General features: G+C 35.9%; 1 long non-coding RNA gene across 1 annotated transcript; it reads left to right on the top strand.

Annotated features, from left to right (window-relative positions):
- Nucleotides 1-736: 736 nt before the first annotated feature.
- LOC136068049 (uncharacterized) lies at nucleotides 737-1167 on the top strand. The gene is made up of 2 exons (XR_010629447.1): nucleotides 737-968; nucleotides 1057-1167. It is a non-coding gene; the product is annotated as an uncharacterized LOC136068049 (long non-coding RNA).
- Nucleotides 1168-7974: the final 6807 nt, after the last annotated feature.

Here is a 7974-nt window from a genome sequence, read left to right as displayed (position 1 = left end):
TTAAAAAATATTAAAAGTGGGTCCCACAATACTATTTACACATTTAAAAATTATTTTGCTACAGTGTTTTCAGCAACAATCAGTTTTTATCAACTTTCAGCAACAATAAGTGCTATCCAAACGGACTCATAGACAACATTATCCACATTACTGGGAACACTTGCTTGAGTGGAAACGACACTATTTGGCGCAACTGAGATTGTCTATACGACTTTTAGGCCCTGTTTGGTTTTTTTTTTTTCATCACTCATCACTCTTCACTCAATTTTCTTCACTCTTCACTCATCACTCATCACTCGTCACTCATCACTCATCACTCAAAATAATCCAATTTTCTACACGCACCTGTTTGGCACATATAACTCAGTTATGGTTTTAACCAAAAAAATTTAAAAAAAGAGATCCACACACTGACCCATGTCAGAGACTTTCCTCTTTCCTTTTTTTTCTTTTTCCCCTTACTCTGTCTTTCTCTGCCTCTCCCCTTTGTTTTCCTGTGATTGTCTCTTTGTTTTTCCCCGTTTTTCTCCCTTCGTTTTTCAATGATTTTCTCTTCGTTTTTCCCCTGTTATTCTCCCAAACCCCTCCACGAACCCAGCGACGAAAATCACGGTCTGGACCTGCGGCGCCGATGGTTGTGCTCTGTTTTTTTCTTTGCCTCTCACCTTCGTTTTTTTTTTTTTTTTTTTTTTTTTTTTCTTCTGTTGTTGTGCTCTGTTTTTTCTGTGTTGTTCATGCCCCTTTCTTTGTCTCTGTTGCTTGCGCATTATTGCTTTTTTTTTTTTTTTTTTTCTGCTGATTTTCTGGGGTTTTCGATGAACGACGGCACTGGAGCTTTGATAATGAGGCTGAAAGCTTGTAACAAAGAGAAACAGAGAGTATTCTGAGACTAGTGTATGAATCCAACGGCGGTAGCATTCACATCAAGAGGAATCCGACGGCTCCAAAGGAAAATTACCAAGACTAGTGTATGAATTTTTCCCACATCTTTTTTGAAATTTTAGGGAAAAAATGAACTTTTTTTTTTTTTAATGTGGTATTGTTTCAAATTTTAAGGTTTCGGTTGGGATTTCATGTGGGAAGGGAGTACTGGGTAGAGATTGGAATTTACAAATCATATGGGTGTTGTTGTTGAGGAAATAAATGGGTGAGAAAATGGCAAAGGAATTAAGTTGATTATTGACATGAAGTTCATTACTTGTTCTGTATCAAGTAGTATTGTAGATTGATGAGTTCATCTAACTGTAGATTCTAGTTTGTTTATGTTTACTTTACTATTGATGCTCTTGCAAAATAAAATAAAAGAGTATCCAAAACACACCACTACAGAGGAGCACGTCAGATGGAGATTTCCTTCAGCTCCAAATTTCTCCTTCAGATGGCTGTGCAAGACCGGACTGGGAGGAGCTTTTGCAGTGGATTTGGGAGCTTCTTTAGAAGAAAGTGAAGAATGAAAAAAGGAAAAAGATGGTTGTGTAGAGAAGTGATTTATGACCGTTGGAAGGAGTAAAGTTGAGACTGATGGGACAACCCTCTGACTGTGGGGCCCAATTATGCTGAATAATTACGAAAATTGCCATGAGTTAACAAATCTCATAACTCAAAAAAATGAAAACAAGCCCTCCGGAGTTTCCTACTTTGATAACTCATATCTCAAAATTTTGAGATTTGTTAACTGAGTTCACATCCGGAAAAAAAGCCAAACAAACTTCATGCATGTGGGGCCCACGAATTTCGAGATATGAGTTAACAAAACTGAGTTTTGTTAACTCATATCTCAAAATCCAAACAACACCTTAGTCTTTTACCCAAAAAAAAAAAAGAGATTGTCTATACGACAGCGCTTTGTTGTGTGCACACAAACGTATAAATCCGCAATATTCAATTCGAAGTATCACAAGAGGACAGTCATAGACCAAGTCAAATGTCAGTTGAAGGAGGCTGACGACATCATGTTATTTGATTCTCAAATATAATATAATCTGTACATCAATAAATAGATACAGAAGCTCCCGAGAATATTACAGGAAGCAAATTACACTCAGAATCTCAGTACACATTCAATCCATTAGTTTAACATTTTACCTAAACAAAGCAAATTTAGCCATAACCATTAGTTTAACATTATTGGGGATCATGGCCTCAACCATTATGCTTAGACCAGTCCTTAAGAGCATCCTAAATTTGATATAAAACCCCCAAATCAGATTAAACAAAACAAGCCACATTTTACCCTTAAAACCCTTACTTTGGAGCAAAAACTCATACAACAGCAGCATAGTAACCACATTCTAAGGTCTTAGGGTGAAAACAGTGACACAAACAAGTTTTTTGTCTCTCCCTCACCACCTCTCAACTTCTCATTTCTATTGCATGTGAAGAAATTATTTTAGATCTAGTGTATTATGCATATTTTCCACAAGAAAGCATAAGTTAAATGACGAGAACATCCTTTATGTATAACCCAAATCTAATAAAGCCACCACTAAGTGTAGACACAATGGAATGGGGTTGCCACCTAGTTTTTGCAATGGTCTAGGGACCATATATATAGCGTCCTCTCGATGAAGGACCATTGATCTTTCTACTAGAGATATGGGTTCGGAGTTAAGGTACGGTCTTGGAAAGGTGTTAGGCACCCAAAACCGCACAACCCTAAGGTTGGCTTCCTCTCATTATGTCTTATGTCTTAACCCTATTAAAGACACATTCAACATTGCATCTATACCCACACACACACTAGCATACATCTAATAATCAACATGGCATCAATCATCCCAAACCCTAATCAGTCATCTATCATGGCATATCACAATCCAAGCATACATCTATCTCATCTCATCCAAGGCAGCAAGCATATCACAACATGGTAGCATTAACAAGGCCTTAATATCAAGCATATCCCAAACATCCAAGCATAGCATCATGGTATTAACCAAGCATATTTATCATGTTCATAAACCATATCATGCTTATCATCCCAATCAAATGCATGTTCATGTAATTATGCATGACTTACCTCATAGCACCACTGCACCTATGCATCACAGTGGCAGAGTTAGAATTTGAGTTTTTTTGTTGGGGGTTATATATATATATATATATATAAAATTTGCCAACTCAGTGGGTTCACTGAACCCTTTGAACCGAACATGGCGCCGCCCATGGCCGCCTCAGTATCTTTGAAACTCCGCACGAGCCAGGAAAGTTGCTATTTTTAGGATTTTCTACGGGGTGGAAGTTTTTAAAATCTAAACCTTAATTTCTAGGTTGCAATCTTTATTGACTATCATATCATGAGGTATTTATGATGAATTTGTGTAAGAACGCCGAAGATTGAGAAACACGTGGTTTATTATACTAATAAAACGTGAGAAACAAGTGCTTTAAATAACTATAATATACTATCTATTAAGACTAAAGCCGACACGGTTTGAAACACTTGATCCTCAAGAGATAACATTTAGACAACATTGTCCACATTACTGGGAACACTTGCTTGAGTGGAAACGACACTATTTGGCGCAACTGAGATTGTCTATACGACACCGCTTTGTTGTGTGCACACAAACGTATAAATCCGCAAAATTCAATTCGAAGTATCACAAGAGGACAGTCATAGACCAAGTCAAATGTCAGTTGAAGGAGGCTGACAACATCATGTTATTTGATTGTCAAATATAATATAATCTGTACATCAATAAATAGATACAGAGGCTCCCGAGAATATTACAGGAAGCAAATTACACTCAGAATCTCAGTACACATTCAATCCATTAGTTTAACATTTTACCTAAACAAAGCAAATTTAGCCATAACCATTAGTTTTACATTATTGGGGATCATGGCCTCAACCATTATGCTTAGACCAGTCCTCAAGAGCATCCTAAATTTGATATAAACCCCCCAAATCAGATTAAACAAAACAAGCCACATTTTACCCTTAAAACCCTTACTTTGGAGCAAAAACTCATACAACAGCAGCATAGTAACCACATTTTAAGGTCTTAGGGTGAAAACAGTGACATAAACAAGTTTTTCGTCTCTCCCTCACCACCTCTCAACTTCTCATTTCTATTGCATGTGAAGAAATTATTTTAGATCTAGTGTATTATGCATATTTTCCACAAGAAAGCATAAGTTAAATGATAAGAACATTCTTTATGTATAACCCAAATCTAATAAAGCCACCACTAAGTGTAGACACAATGGAATGGGGTTGCCACCTAGCTAGTTTTTGCAATGGTCTAGGGACCATATATATAGCATCCTCTCGATGAAGGACCATTGATCTTTCTACTAGAGATATGGGTTCGGAGTTAAGGTACGGTCTTGGTAAGGTGTTAGGCACCCAAAACCGCACAACCCTAAGGTTGGCTTCCTCTCATTATGTCTTATGTCTTAACCCTATTAAAGGCACATTCAACATTGCATCTATACCCACACACACACTAGCATACATCTAACAATCAACATGGCATCAATCATCCCAAACCCTAATCACTCATCTATCATGGCATATCACAATCCAAGCATACATCTATCTCATCTCATCCAAGGCAGCAAGCATATCACAACATGGTAGCATTAACAAGGCCTTAATATCAAGCATATCCCAAACATCTAAGCATAGCATCATGGTATTAACCAAGCATATTTATCATGTTTATAAACCATATCATGCTTATCATCCCAATCAAATGCATGTTCATGTAATTATGCATGACTTACCTCTTTGCACCACTGCACCTATGCATCACAGTGGCAGAGTTAGAATTTGAGTTTTTTTGTTGGGGGGGTGGGGGGGGGAGGGGGAGATTAAAAACATAAGATTAGAAGCAAAATTTATCAAAGATATCTCAAGTTCAAATACCACTCTTCTCATTGTAAACTATGAATTACACCAAACAATAGTTTAAAAATAGGACCCACTGAGCTTTTTTTTTTTCTTTTTTTTTTTCATACAAATATTAAGACTTTAGGGAATGAAAATAAAAAATAAAAGCATTGCTAGTTTAATAAAACTTGGATATAACACTCATAACATCTTCAACCGACTAAGCTCTCAACTGACGGAATCTTGGCCATAGATGACTTTGGCTAAAACCAAGGGAATTACCTTTGAATACGAAGCTAATACATAAGATTTAGAGGGTTAAAGCATATCTTGCAAGCTAGCAAGGGTAACCTCTAACTTCACTTTACATTCAAGGCTTTGAATAATTAGGGATGCCAACTTGGAAGCACCCCTGTAAAACGGCTTTGAAACAAAGTGTTTCCCAACTTCTAAAACTATGCAGCAATAGCAAAGTCTCAGGAACCAATGGATCAGTCAACAAGAGTCCCTCATATAATTGAATTCTATTTATTAATTATTGTTAAAGATCAAAGTTCCATGAGTCATAATATTTTATCAAAAAAGAAAACACTCTTGTGAGTCCGTTATTAAGTTATCTTCTAATTTTTCTCAACTTGTCTCTTACAAAGGAAGGGTAGACTTATCCAAAAATATGTTAAGGGGGGCAATTTAGATGTTAGACTCCTATATCAAAGGAGTTTTGGGGGAGGTTAGGGGGGGCTCTTAACCCCCCCGGCTCCGCCCCAGATGCATCAATGCATGTTCATGTGATTCAACCAAAATATAAACCCTAATTATCAATTCAACAACCAAAGCAAGTGAAGCATGTTATTCTACTAACCCTAGAATTAAGCAAAACAATCAAAATTGCAAGAACCCTAAATCTACATTTCTGGGCACAAGTATGCATACGCATACATAAGTACGCACACGCATACATGCCCAGAAACACAGTTTTAAAGTAAGTAACAAAATAACAATCAAACCAAACTTAACATGCTTCTAATATAAAACTATACAACATAAAATTACAACAAAGATATCAAAGATAAACAAAACAAAATCTATTCCTAAACATGTATTGGATCTAACGACAAACAAGAACAACACTTAACACATCAAAACATATTCATCAATATATCAAATCATATCAACTTTCCAATCAAAACATGATGAGACAAAACAAATAAAATCAAACAAAACAAAACGTATTTCTAAGCATGAATAACATATAAATTAATAAAGAATGATAAAAACACATATTATAAAATAACCAAATCAAGGAGAAGCCATGAAGAAAGACTCACCTTGCTATGGAATACAAACTTGATTGATATTTAACCATCCCCTCAGTGCCTACACAATAAGATTCAATTAGATATCAAGGTAAAATAAGATTTCAATAGTTTATAGGTAATCATAACTCAAAAACAAGATTAGTTTTGAAAAGGGTTTTGAGAAATCAAATTGGGAAAATAGTTTTTGCCTTAGAACTAACTAAAGAGAGTTTTTTAATTTGTCAAAAACGTGCAAAGGTGTTGTGTATGTATTTTAGAAAAGAGAATTAGGGTTTTTGAGAAGATGGAGGTCAAAAAATGGCTCTCTCTAGCTAGGGTTTTGATTGGAGGTATAAGATGAGTATTTATAAGTTAAAATTAGGGTTTTCATACTTTTTAACGATCTTTGGACGTTTTCAAGGGTCCATGGGCCGGCCTACATCAAAACATTATGCTTTGGGCCCTTAAATGAAGTTTTAAAACCTAAAAAATCGAACTGCCTAGTTGGTGCAACTTCAAACAATCATAACTCACTTAATTCAAGATTAAATTAGGCAAAATATGTGTTCAAATTGAAGCCCAGGATGTATAATTTCCAATGAGCTAAACCGTAAAAAACAATTCTTTGTGGATGAAAAGTTATGACCAAAACAGTGAGCAAATGTCATTTTTCAGCATCGTTTTCAAAGAAATTTGAGCACTTTTGGGTTGTGATTACTTGAAAACTATCAAAATTACTTCAATTACCTTTTGTAGACATGTCAAGCTCATCATTGGGACCAGGGATTAAAGATTATTATCCGGGTACAAAATGAGGCGTCTACACTAAGGACAGTGGGGGCAATAGGTGAAAGGCGAAGTTGGAGAAGACGGTTGTTGTCCAATCTGAAAGAAAGAGAATGTATATGAATTTTGATGAGTTGTGATTGTGTGTGACACTATCTATTCACAAATTTTTAATATGCTGATTTGGCACGCTAGGATTGGAGGTTGCAAAACATAAATTTCACCTTTGGTTTGAATTTCAACTATTAGGACATATGTGATTCAATGTTAGGAACATATGTCACTATTTTATGTAATTGGCTAATCCTTTGACAAAATGCACTTTACTTGTAATTGGGTAGATCTAGGATATGTTCAATGCTTCAAGAAACAAGGTTTCAAGTTCAAGTGTTAAAGCCATGCAAGTCTGTCCAAGAATCAAGTAATGAAGTGCTGGATTTTAAAGCTCGATAGTTGTTGAAGCCCATGGCTCGACGACTAGCTCGATAGATGGTTATCTATCGAGGTTTTTGAAACTCAATTTTTCAAAGCTATTTTTCATCCAATTCGTGAGTATGTGTTTAGACTTTCTTTTCTCACAATCCTAAACATATATAAGGATTATTTTGAGGGCCGTCAAAGGTTGCGCAGTTTCACAAGTGTAGAGCCAAGTCTTGTTCATGCAAATTGTGACCAGAGACAAAATTTGCCTTAGTTCATCTTTTTCTTGAAGAAACTGCTGTGTTTGTACACCGTAGGGTTTTGTGACCAAGGAACTTTTTGATTTTCATCGTCTGGATGAACTAAAGAACTTTGCAGCCAACAATCTTCTTTAAGTTGGTGTGTTAGTCATGTACTGGGATTTGTGCAAAAAGGTGGCGTTCATATATTGAAGAGTTCAGAGGTTCTGAAGCGGTAGAAGGTTTTTGCTGTAAGTTCATCTACGAAGATTGTAGAGTCTAGGGACAAAGGTTTTGTACTAGATTTGAAATTTCTCTTTACTATAGTGAATTGCTTTTCAGGAAGGTTTTCCCCTAGGTTTTTTACTTTGAAATTAGTTTGTTTCATTGGTTT

This window comes from Quercus suber, unplaced genomic scaffold, assembly GCF_002906115.3.
Source record: "Quercus suber isolate HL8 unplaced genomic scaffold, Cork oak 2.0 scaffold_97, whole genome shotgun sequence".
In the NCBI taxonomy this organism is placed as follows: Eukaryota; Viridiplantae; Streptophyta; class Magnoliopsida; order Fagales; family Fagaceae; genus Quercus; species Quercus suber.
This window is presented reverse-complemented; position numbering and strand designations above follow the sequence as displayed.